This window comes from Drosophila miranda (assembly GCF_003369915.1).
Source record: "Drosophila miranda strain MSH22 chromosome Y unlocalized genomic scaffold, D.miranda_PacBio2.1 Contig_Y2_pilon, whole genome shotgun sequence".
NCBI lineage: Eukaryota > Metazoa > Arthropoda > Insecta > Diptera > Drosophilidae > Drosophila > Drosophila miranda.
The window spans coordinates 1,927,018-1,938,640 of record NW_022881614.1 but is presented as its reverse complement, the minus strand read 5'-3'; the positions used below and the strand labels follow the sequence as shown (position 1 = coordinate 1,938,640).

Sequence of the window (11,623 nt, the reverse complement as noted above, 5' to 3'; positions counted from 1 at the left end):
AATAGCTTAAATAAATTATTTAGAGCACATCTAAGAGGAATTTTTGTGGATTCTACAGTTTGAAAAAAAATTTGGATAAAATGTGAGACTTTTTCCTATATCGATATGAATAACATTATTTGTTAAATACTTAGATAAAAACTTTTTTTTAATTTCACCACGTACAATAACGGTGCTAAATCTATTTAGTGGTGAAAGTATTTCACCTAAACTTAAATATGATATTTCACCATCTGACCATTCCAATCCATTTATGGTTTGACGATTAATATTTTGTTGTTTAATCATTTCATTATCCAATTCATTCAGATGATATGGTGGTTTGAAATGAAAGAAGTTTGGTGTTACTGTTCCGGTTTGCATAAACGCCAATTCCTTAATAAAAAGTTGTTTATTATTTCCAAATAGATATTGAAAATCAACTATAACGCTTGAATTCCTGTCGATTGTGTTCATGTTGGTTTGAGATTTTGTAATAAACTGAATGAGTCGTTGATGCCTATCTCCTTTATATACAGCCCAATTCAGTAAGAGTTCTTAGTTTAACAAAAGCATTCAACCCAAATGGACAGGCTTCAATCAAAAAGAATTAGGTCCACTAGAAAGAAGCAGGATCACGAAGTCATTTTCGGTCTCGAATATTATGTAGTACATAATTTAAAACTTAAATGCGGTTTTTCAACTACAAGAAAATTCACTCCAATGATATGGAGGCAGCAAAGCAAAAACAATTTCGTCGGTTTAGATAAAGATGAATGGATGCAATTGGTTACATACAAGGAGTATATCCAATTGAAGCTTGATCAGTATGATTTGTTGATGCCTGATACAATTATAGACCATCCATCCCACAATTAAGTGCAATTTTAGATTTCGAAAATCAGATAAGCAGTATGTGTTTATAATAAATCAGTTTGGAAATAAAATTGAATTTGATAGTGAGTCCTGGAGATCGTTTTTAAGATTAGGCATTTTTTTTACCACATTTTTATGTTGGAATACGATACTTAAGCAACAAATTATATACCTCTACTATAATAATATTATTCCTAAGTGTGCAGCCTTACAAAAATTTGATGTTCAACTAGCTGATTTAGACGGTACTTATGATAGAAATGTGCTAATAGATTTAACCCGTTTATGCTTTGAAATTTCCAAAAAAATGTGTAATCAAATAAAACGCGATGTTCTTGAGTATAAGCAAACACTTTTAAATAAGCAATCATCCCAACATAACAATAGAAAATACAAATTATATTAAAAATGAGTAAGCAACAAGTTGTTAATGAAATACATAAGCCTGCTAGAAGAAATTTCATTCGTCATAAATTCGTACAAAAGGGAATTAATGACACGTGGCATATCGATTTAGTTGAAATGATACCCTTTTATAAGGAAAACAAAGGATATAGGTACCTGCTGACAGTAATTGACACGTTCTCGAAGTATGCATATGCAGTTCCCGTTAAGTCTAAAACAGCTTTAGATGTTTTATCAGCATTGAAGAAAATATTAAAAATATCTAAACATAAACCTAAAAATATTCAATCTGATCAAGGAAAGGAGTGTTTTAATGTATCCTTCGGAGAGTTAATGAAAAAGAATAACATTAACCATTACCATACATATACACACCTTAAGGCATCTATTTGTGAACGTTTTAATAGAACATTAAAAAATCGTATGTGGATTTATACCTTGCATGACTTACTAAAAGATTATAATAATTCATATCACCGTACTATAAAAATGAGGCCTATAGATGTAAACAAACAAAATGAAGAGTTTATTTTGAAAACAGCTTATAATATTTGTAAGGTATTTCCTAAACACAAGTTTTCCATTGGTGATCCTGTTAGAATAAGTAAATATAAAGGTATTTTTACAAAGGGCTATGATCCAAACTGGACAACCGAAGTTTTTAAAATTTTAAAAGTAAAGTCTACTAATCCTGTAACATATGAACTGGAGGACTATAAGGGGGAAATGATCAAAGGCTCATTTTATGATCAAGAACTCCAAAAAGTTAAAGATGAAAATGCTTTCTGAGTGGAAAAAATACTCAGAAGGAAAAAAGAACAAGTTTTTGTTAAATGGTTAGGTTTCGATGAAACACACAATTCATGGATAAATAAAAAGAGTATATTAAAATAATTAAGCACGCAAAATATTTATCAGATTTAATTTATTGTTGTGTATTTTTTACATTGAAATATAGTTTTAATTATACACAAATTAAATAGTAATAATAATATAATGTTAAATTTACTTATACCATATTTTGTGTATTATTACTAGCACCTAAAATATTTTTAATTTTATAGTGATTATGAGCTAATGTTGAAATATTATCAGGTAATATAAATCTTTTGTCATTCTTATAATTTAGACTTATCTTATTTACAATTTCAGTATAAATTTTATGACCTCTACTTCTAATAACTCTCTGTTGTCCATAATAAGTTTTTTTATGTTTAATGCATTCAATATAATGAGTATGAGTTAATCGTTTCACTACTGACTTTTTTACGCCTTTAACCTATTTTACGTTATAGTCAGTGTTATCATCTTTAGCAATTAAATATGAGTATGCTTTCGCTTTTAATCCTGCAAACGACGTCATTATTTTTCCTGCATTTTCGTCTTTCATTAATCCAAGCTCTTTGTTATTAGCGAGATTGATACCGAATCTGTTTGAGGCTAGGTAATTGGATGTATCAAAGCGATTAGGATTGAATTTAATTAAATCATAAAAATCTTCTTCTGATGATATAATAAATGAATCTGTATCCATATAGAGTATTTTTGATGATGGACATTTTACAGAATGAAAATTATAGAAATAGTCATACATTAACCATTTTGAAAGTTCTAGTACACTAACTCCAATGTATATGGGCTTATCATAAAAAATTCGGGACTTAGTTGATTCAATGGCAGCCGTTTATTATTATAAACGGCATTAACCATTAATTTGTAAAAGTTTATCTCAAAGTCATTGCTAGCTAATTTTCTAAGAGATGTATTGAGGTCAATATAAGGTTTCAGCCAACAGGACTGATTAAATGATAAAACTCTAGATATTTTTTCTAAAATCATACCTTGCTCTATACATAACTGTAGCTGCTTCAAATGGATTATATAGTTCTTTTTATCACTTAAGTCAGCTATTAGTTTTGTCTGCTTTCCTCCCGGTGGAATCTTATTTTCGGGGCAAAAAGGTAAACTATTATGCTTATTATGAATATCATCAGGATATCGCATATCTACTTCTAAAATATATCCAACATCACTAGATGCCGATATGCTAAGAACGTTGAAAGATGAAATTTCATCGTTACTTACAAATTTAAAATTAGAAAATGGAAGGGGTTGACTCATAGCCCATCCATATAAGTTGTTGGCGTCAATATATGAAAGGAAATTTATGGGTTCGGTAGGCTTAAATTTATTATTTAAATATTTGTTATTTGCTGTTGCAAATGTTGTTGTTGTGTTGTTGAGTTCATTGGGTCAACCCTCCACGAACAGCAGTTTTTAAAAAATTATAAATGTCAGGATCACTAACAAGTTCTAATTCTACCCTTGTGTATTTTAACATTGCATCCCATGAAACTGAAGGAGCAGTAACATAATTAATGGGGTCTAACCTGTACACTCGGGAGCAAAGACTCCTAAAATTCTCAAATACATCAGCAAGAATTAAAACATCGCTTTCAAAATATAATTTTAAATAATCTCTAATAGATTTGCAATTAAATGCGCTCCAAACCTTCTGAGCAAAGATGTAGTCTTCAACACTACATTCCTCATCATTCAGTGAATTATAAAAATTAGCGAGTTTTTCTAAGCTTGAATTAAAAAATCTATTTGAATCTATATATCTAATTTTATATTGATGAAGATAAGATTCATCGAGCTTACAAATTTGAGTTAACGCAATATATAACTCTTTATTGCAAGGAATGGGTCTTAGTTCATCTTTTATTGACGTAACAAATAAATGTATATCATAACGAGACAAGTTATGAAAAACTACCGGGAAAAAGGGATCGCTTAATCTAAATGTCTGTTTACACAGCTTATGAATAGGACCTACATATTGTCCTGTAAACTGATCAAAGAATTTTTCTCGATCATCATCAGAAATTTGTTTCTCGCAGGCATAGCAATCACCGTGTTCCTGATAATCCTCATCCCAAATGTTAAACTGATAGATTGGTTTTTTATAGGACTTCCAGTACTTCTCATAAAGTCCATCGGTTTTCATCCTAAGTGCTTGACAAAATTTTTGGATACAATCCGGTCCTGAAATAACGAAATCATAATGTTTATGAGTTTATTGCCTTTGCTGGAATGTTAAAATATTTACCTTCGTATGTCCACATCTCATTTAGATGTTCATTGTATTTATGTACAATATAAAATGATGCTGTACATGCTGTATGCCTCTGTGCCATAGTAGTTGATGATTTTGATGGATCATTAAGATTTATATGGTAATTTTCCAAAACTGCTTCGATGTCAGCATAAATTACTACTGGCGGAGATAGTTTTTTAGAAAAACTTTTGAATACAGTTTTGGTATTAGGTTCAGGATACAAAGCAGCAACTTTTCCACACTCTTTAGTGTCATGTATAGTATTTGTTGTACTATAAAATTGAAAGCAGTTCTCGAGAAAATATGCAGTATTATGGGATTTACTATGTTGTGAATAACATAATTTTCTCATGCACGTTATATATGCATAATGCATCATTTGCATATTATCCTATTAATTCCAAGCCAGTTTATGTGGTGAGTCCGAATTTTCTTAGTCCTCACTGTGGGTCCCACAACGTTTTTTCCATTCTCATCGACTTCATAAACATTAATGCTAAAATCCTCATTTGCTGATTCGAATCGCTTGATTCCTTTGCTTGTTATTGGAAACTCAATTCCGGAAAAATTTAATCTTACTCCTTCATAATAAATGATGTCTTGCCGTATGTTTCCGCATCGATAGGATGATGGTATTGCTAACTTATCTCGGGAAATTTTTTTTAATGCTGCTGTTTGATATATAGTTTTAAGGTGTTTTCCATAGGCTAATGATGCTAAAACACACCACTTGAAACAAAAATCATCGTCATTTTTAACATTTATGAGTGCATTTCGTGACTTTTTTTTGGGAGCTTGGATAAACCTGTTTGCAGCGATATGCTCTAGTTTTATCATGGTAAGTTCAAAATATTTAAAACACTTTATTGCCCAACCTGAATCCTTATCCTAGAATTCACTGCTGAGAGTTATCAAATTTTCTATGGTATCATTTAGATGATCATCAATCAGCTCGTTTTCATATATTGGTTTGTATAAAGTAATGAAATGCTTCATTGTTTCTGTTAAGCTTTCATCATCAGTGTTTTTAACGTATAATCCATATACTTTTAAATTGTATTTTATGGATCTGTACTCACTCATGCAGTGACGCAATAAATTGATAATATCATTTTTGCAATCATGAAAAAACTCTATTAAATCAATCTGTTCACTTTTATTTGAGTGAACACGATATGATTTTATAGGAAATCGCGACTCCGTTGAAAATAACGTTTTCATTTTCCTCTAGTTGAGCTGCTCTTGCATTCTTATGTTTGTCCGACATCATATGGCGTCTTTCCCTAGACGAAGGATAACTTTCACCGCAAATTGAACAGTCAATAATCCTTAGTTCCATCGGAGTATCCAATCGAGGTCGTTTTGAAGCTCCTGACGTTGAAGGACCTTGAAGATCACTTGAATTAGATCCTTTGCTCATAAGAATCTCAAAAGCATTCCTAGGTCCCAAGCATGCTTCATAATGACTATCAAACTCTATTAAGTCGATGGACTTAGAGCAAAGGTCACACACCACATTATTACGAGAATCAGAGCATCTCTCATAATGAGATTGAAACTCTGAAAAGTCAACGGACTTATCACACATGTTGCACTTAACTTTTGATGCTATTTTAAGTTTTATTATACCCGATACTCAAAATGAGTATTGGGGTATATTAGATTTGTGGTAAAAGTGGATGTGTGTAACGTCCAGAAGGAATCGTTTCCGACCCCATAAAGTATATATATTCTTGATCAGCATCAATAGCCAAGTCGATTGAGCCCTGTCTGTCTGTCCGTCTGTCCGTCTGTCCGTCCCCTTCAGCGCCTAGTGCTCAAAGACTATAAGAGCTAGAGCAACGATGTTTTGTATCCAGACTTCTGTGATATGTCACTGCTACAAAAATATTTCAAAACTTCGCCCCGCCGACTTCCGCCCCCACAAAAGACGAAAATCTGTGGCATCCACAATTTTAAAGATATGAGAAAACCAAAAACGTAGAGTTGTAGAGAATGACCATATCTTTAAGACTGCGGAATCTGAATTGGATCGTATTATTATTATAGCCAGCATCAAGAAAACAATTTCCGGACGAAAATCTGGGGATATTCAAAAATCTCAGAGACTATTAAGGCTAGAGTAACCAAATTTGGTATCCGCACTCCTGTTAGATCTTACTATAAAACGTGTATCTCAAAATTTCGCCCCACCCCCTTCCGCCCACACAAAGGACGAAAATCTGTTGCATCCACAATATTGCACATTCGAGAAAACTAAAAACGCAGAATCATAGATAATGACTATATCTATCAGATTGCTGAATCTGGATCAGATCGGATCATTTTTTTAGCCAAAAGCAAGATATCAATCTGCAGTGGCTACGCAGCGCCCGACGTCACGCTCAGACTGATTTTCTCTCTCGCACGCACTCTTTGCCGTGTCGTTTAATATTAGCGGCGTCTGCCGGAGAAGAGCCATACTGACTAAGTATCGGGTATAAATGTAGAGTTGCGGTGTCCGCAGCAACTCACAACGTTCCCCCTCGTTTTTTATCGAACTAACCACTTTCACTATTGAAATAGGACTAAGGGTTTCCTTTTTAAATGGTATCTTTTTAGGCCCCCAAACACCTTCTTAATCTTTTATATCCAAAACAAACAGTACCTGCTCACAAACCTGTTTCAAACGATTCCTACTGGGTCAATCTAATAATATGAGGGAAAGGTTACAACCTCTATTCTACCTGAAATTCACTTATTCTTTTTGTGTAATCCTCACTTGGAAGAAACCTGTTTCAAACGAATCCTATGATTCTCTTGTAATAAGAGGAAGTGAAATTCAACCAATCAAAAGTAGGTTAGGTTAGGTTAAGGCGGTAGCCGGGAGGGGGGGATAAGAGCCTCCCGCCCCCAAGCTCACTTGGACCTATAAAAGGTCCGTTGTGTTGCCGCATGGGCATGTGCCCCTTCGCGTTGCCCGAACCGTGAGAGCATACTACTGCAGGTTAAGGGCAGTCCCATCCGGTGGCTTGGATGTATTTGGACAAGGTCCCTGGTTTGATTACGGACAGGTCCGAAATGTCCGTTTGGAAAGCGGCCCCGAGAATACGAAGACGACGATTTCCAAGGGCTGGGCAGTGGCAGAAGAAGTGGGGGACCGATTCCTCCTCCTCCTCGTCGCGACAACTCCTGCAGAAGTCGTTATGAGGGATTGACAGTCTAGAGGCGTGAGTGCCGATCTGCCAGTGTCCCGTAATGGCTCTAGTAACTGCAGAGCACTGTGCTCTGCTGAGTTTATACAGCTCTGCTGAGCGCTTCTTCGATCGATATGGCCATATCAATCTTGAGATTTTACAGGAAACGGTTTGCTGCCAACTCCTATTGGCATTTTGCTCGAACGATTCGTGCGTTAGGAGCCTGCACGTAGCCAAGGGCATCGCTACTTGCTCCCTCTCCGATAGGAGAGGAATCGTAGTACCCTGCCTGGCTAGCTCGTCGGCGGCGTCATTCCCCTCGATGTCCCTGTGGCCGGGGACCCATATAAGGAAGAGATCTAACTGCTCTGCGATCTCGTGCAGAGACCTGCGGCAGTCATTTACAGTCGCTGAGTTCGACGATATTGAGCCTAGAGCTTTGATAGCTGCTTGGCTGTCCGAGAAAACGCACACTAAGTGCGTGTCTAAAAGTAGTTTGGAGACGATGGAAATGGCCTCTTTGAGGGTTACATACTCCGCTTGGAACACACTGCAGTGGTCCGGGAGCCTGAAGCAATGACTGATGTTCAGCTCGCTGCAGTAGACTCCGCCTCCCACGCGGCCGTCTAACTTTGAACCGCATTTGCGGGTCCTGGTTCGCCCATCTCCCAGTCCTCCCTAAGTGGGATTGATACCTGGAAAGGCGTCGAGAGGTGATCACTAGGGACACAATAATCTGTCCTCTCTGGTAATTGCGGGTGTCTCGTCAGGATTCCCGAGTGCCCAACCGCGGACGCTTTCCACAGTCTGGCTTCTCTCATTCTGAGTGCGGAAAGTGTTGCCACTTTCTTTCCCATGAGATCTATGGGGAGGAGGTCCAGCACAGTATCCAGGGCTTCCCCTGGAGTAGTGCGTAGCCCGCCAGTTATGCATAGCTCTGCCATGCGTTGAACTCTGCTGAGTTTATTGAGGCATGTCCTTTTGTCTAAGGCTGGCCACCATACTACCGCTCCATAGAGCATGATCGGTCGTATGATGGTGGTGTAAAGCCACCGAACTATATAGGGGGTCATTCCCCATCTTAGTCCGATGGCTTTCCTGCAAGTATAGAGGGCTACTGTGGCCTTCTTTACTCTATCCTCTATGCTCAATTTCCAATTGAGCTTTCTATCGAGGATTAGACCAAGATACTTGGCGTTGTTGCTGAAGATTAGCGCTTCCCCACATAATCTTGGGGGAATCAGTGCCGGAACTTTGTACTTCCTAGTGAAGAGCACCAGTTCCGTTTTAGACGGGTTGACGCCTAGACCGCATTTGTCTGCCCATTTTGACATCTTCATGAGAGTGCTTGTCAGGCACTCACACAGCGTCTGCGGGAATTTACCCGAGAATGCTATAGCAACATCGTCCGCATACGCCACCACGCGGCACCCCCCTCTGTCTCCCGCAGCAGTTCGTTCACTGCCACGTTCCATAGGAGGGGCGAGAAGACTCCGCCCTGCGGGGTGCCTCTACTGACAAATCTGGTGGACGTTGACGTCCCCAGTGATGCCTCAACCGTCCTGCATTGTAGCATCTGATCGATCAGGCTCACCGTCCGGGAGTCAACCCCCAGGTCCGTCAGTGCACCCGTGATGGCGGTCGGGAGGATGTTATTAAAGGCGCCTTCTATGTCGAGGAAGGCTACCAGGGTGTACTCCTTACAGTTGAGGGACGCTTCTATGATCGATGTGATCGTGTGTAGGGCCGTTTCGGTGGATCTTCCTTTCCGATAGGCATGCTGGGAGTCTGAGAATAGACTAGGCGGAATATTTACCGTGAGATGCATCCCCAAAAGCCGTTCCATCGTCTTCAGAAGGAAGGACGATAGACTTATGGGTCTGAAATCTTTGGGGGCAGTGTGCGAAGGCTTGCCTGCTTTGGGGATGAAGACGACTTTGGTGTAAAGCCAGGTTTCCGGGATATATCCATGGGAGAAGATTCCCTCGTATATCCTTTTGAGCCAATTAGTGGCTTTTTGTCCAGCGTGAATCAGTTGGGCAGGGATGATGCCATCTGGTCCCGCGGATTTGTATGGTTTGAAGCTTTTTATTGCCCAGGAAATGTTCTCCTGGCTTAGCAGATTCATGATAACACTTGAGGCAACGGAGGGAGCCGCGATGTAGTGTGGTCTGTTTTCATCGCAGCCGGGAAAGTGGGTGTTAAGGAGAAGATTTAGCGACTCATTGCTGGACGTTGTCCATGATTGGTCGGCGTTCTTCAGGTAGCCCAGAGTGGGTGTAGTCTTCGAGAGAACTTTGCGCAAGCGCGAGGCTTCCGAGTTGTTCTCAATGTCGCTACAGAACTTACGCCATGAGGCGCGTTTGGCTTTCCTCAGTTCTTTATTGTAAACTGACAGACTGGCCTTGTATTCGGCCCAGTTTTGCTTAACGTTTTCAGCCTTAGCTTTATTGAAGAGTCTCCGGGAGGCTTTCCGGAGTTCACCCAGTTTCGGATTCCACCATTCAGGTTTCTTCCGGCCTCTGTTCTTGCCAGAGGGGCATGCTTTGTCGAGCGCCTTATTGCAGGCGTCGGTAAAGAGCTTAAGAAGACGAGTCGTAGCCTCCGTGGAGAACTCCTCCTCAGATGGGGGCTCAGGGAGAACACGACAGAGGTAATCAGAGTACCGAGTCCAGTTTGTCCGCCTGATGTTTCGGAATCGGACTGGCTTCGGTACTGAGAAGGAGAAGACAGTTTCCACGTACCTGTGGTCCGAGAAGGAGTGCTCTTCCAGGACCCTCCAGGATACAATGTTACGCTGTATCTCATGAGAGGCAAGCGTGAGGTCCAGGACCTTCTTGCGGTTTTTAATGATAAAGGTGGGATCACTACCCCGGTTTAGTAAGACCATCTGAGTGGAGCAGATCCTCAGTGAGCGCTCCTGGCCTTCGAGGCTCACTGCGGTGTGGTCTTCATTGCTGAAATTTGGGAGCAAAAATAAGTGCAACTCTCTTTTTGCAAGAATGCAGGTACGAATTTTACCTGCGGTTTCAGCTACATATAGCTTGTAGTCAGAAGTCCTCAGACCGGAGACCCTGTTTCCGAGGATCCAGGGCTCCTGAATGAGGACTATGTCGGCTCCACCCTTGGCCAGGTGGAGCAGTAGAGCAGCGCATGCTGCCTTACAATGGTGGAGGTTTATCTGCATTATTCCTGAGGCTCGCCTCCACCATTGTTGCTTCTAGATCGCTGTCAGGGGACTCCGGCTTCTCCCCAACAACGATGTGGCTGAGACCTCTGGCTAGGTCGCTCTCGTCGAACGCGTAGTCGTCCAAGATATCGTCCGACATCATGGACGCCGCATCCGACGCCGGGTTGTCTTCCTCGCACGAGGCCCCCTCTTTCGGGATCTCCGGCAGCTCCGGGTCTGGCTCGACCTCCGCTTGCCTGCCCTTGCGATCGGACTTGTAAGTGGATATGGTGATCTTCTTGTAGCCATAATCCACTACACCGTCCGACTTTGCGAGGAGATCAATGGATTCCTCATTTAGGACGAGGATAATCTGGCGCCTCTGCCCTTGGATATCCTCCACCTTTGCCACCTTCCAATCGGCTGTAGGAAGGTGGGGGTTGCAGACCTGCGGTAACCTGAGGATCTTCTCAGGCTCTGCAGGCTTAGCCGAGACCCACGCGCTGGCTCTCGGGCGACTAGGGACATCTTCCCACTTCACGGCCTCCAGTTTCGCCCCTGGATAGACCTCTTTTAGGGCCGCCACCGCCTTCATGTAGAGGGCCGCAGAGCGAGCGTCTTGGCAGGCGATGACTTTCACCTTGCCTTGATGCCACCCTGCGTCCTCACACTTGGGCGGTGGTCCGCCGTTCTCCTCCAGTTCCAGTAGGAACCGGTCCTGGAGCTCGTTCTCCACCAGGTGCCACTTATCGCGAGGGACATGGCCGTCCTCGGCGCCCCTGTCCAGGACACCGATCAGGGTCTTGCCCCTCGCCACCTCAGCGAACGACCGGTTCGTGAGGTGGGTCTTCACCCGCTTGGCTTGCTGGGCTTGGCCTGGCTGATTTGCGGGGTCCT

General features: G+C 40.7%; 1 long non-coding RNA gene across 1 annotated transcript; it reads right to left on the bottom strand.

Moving 5' to 3' along the window:
* Positions 1-3,966: 3,966 nt before the first annotated feature.
* On the bottom strand, positions 3,967-4,444 carry LOC117192208. The gene is made up of 2 exons (XR_004474250.1): positions 4,373-4,444; positions 3,967-4,308 (listed from the first exon to the last, which is right to left on the bottom strand). It is a non-coding gene; the product is annotated as an uncharacterized LOC117192208 (long non-coding RNA).
* Between the last annotated feature and the right edge of the window lie 7,179 nt (positions 4,445-11,623).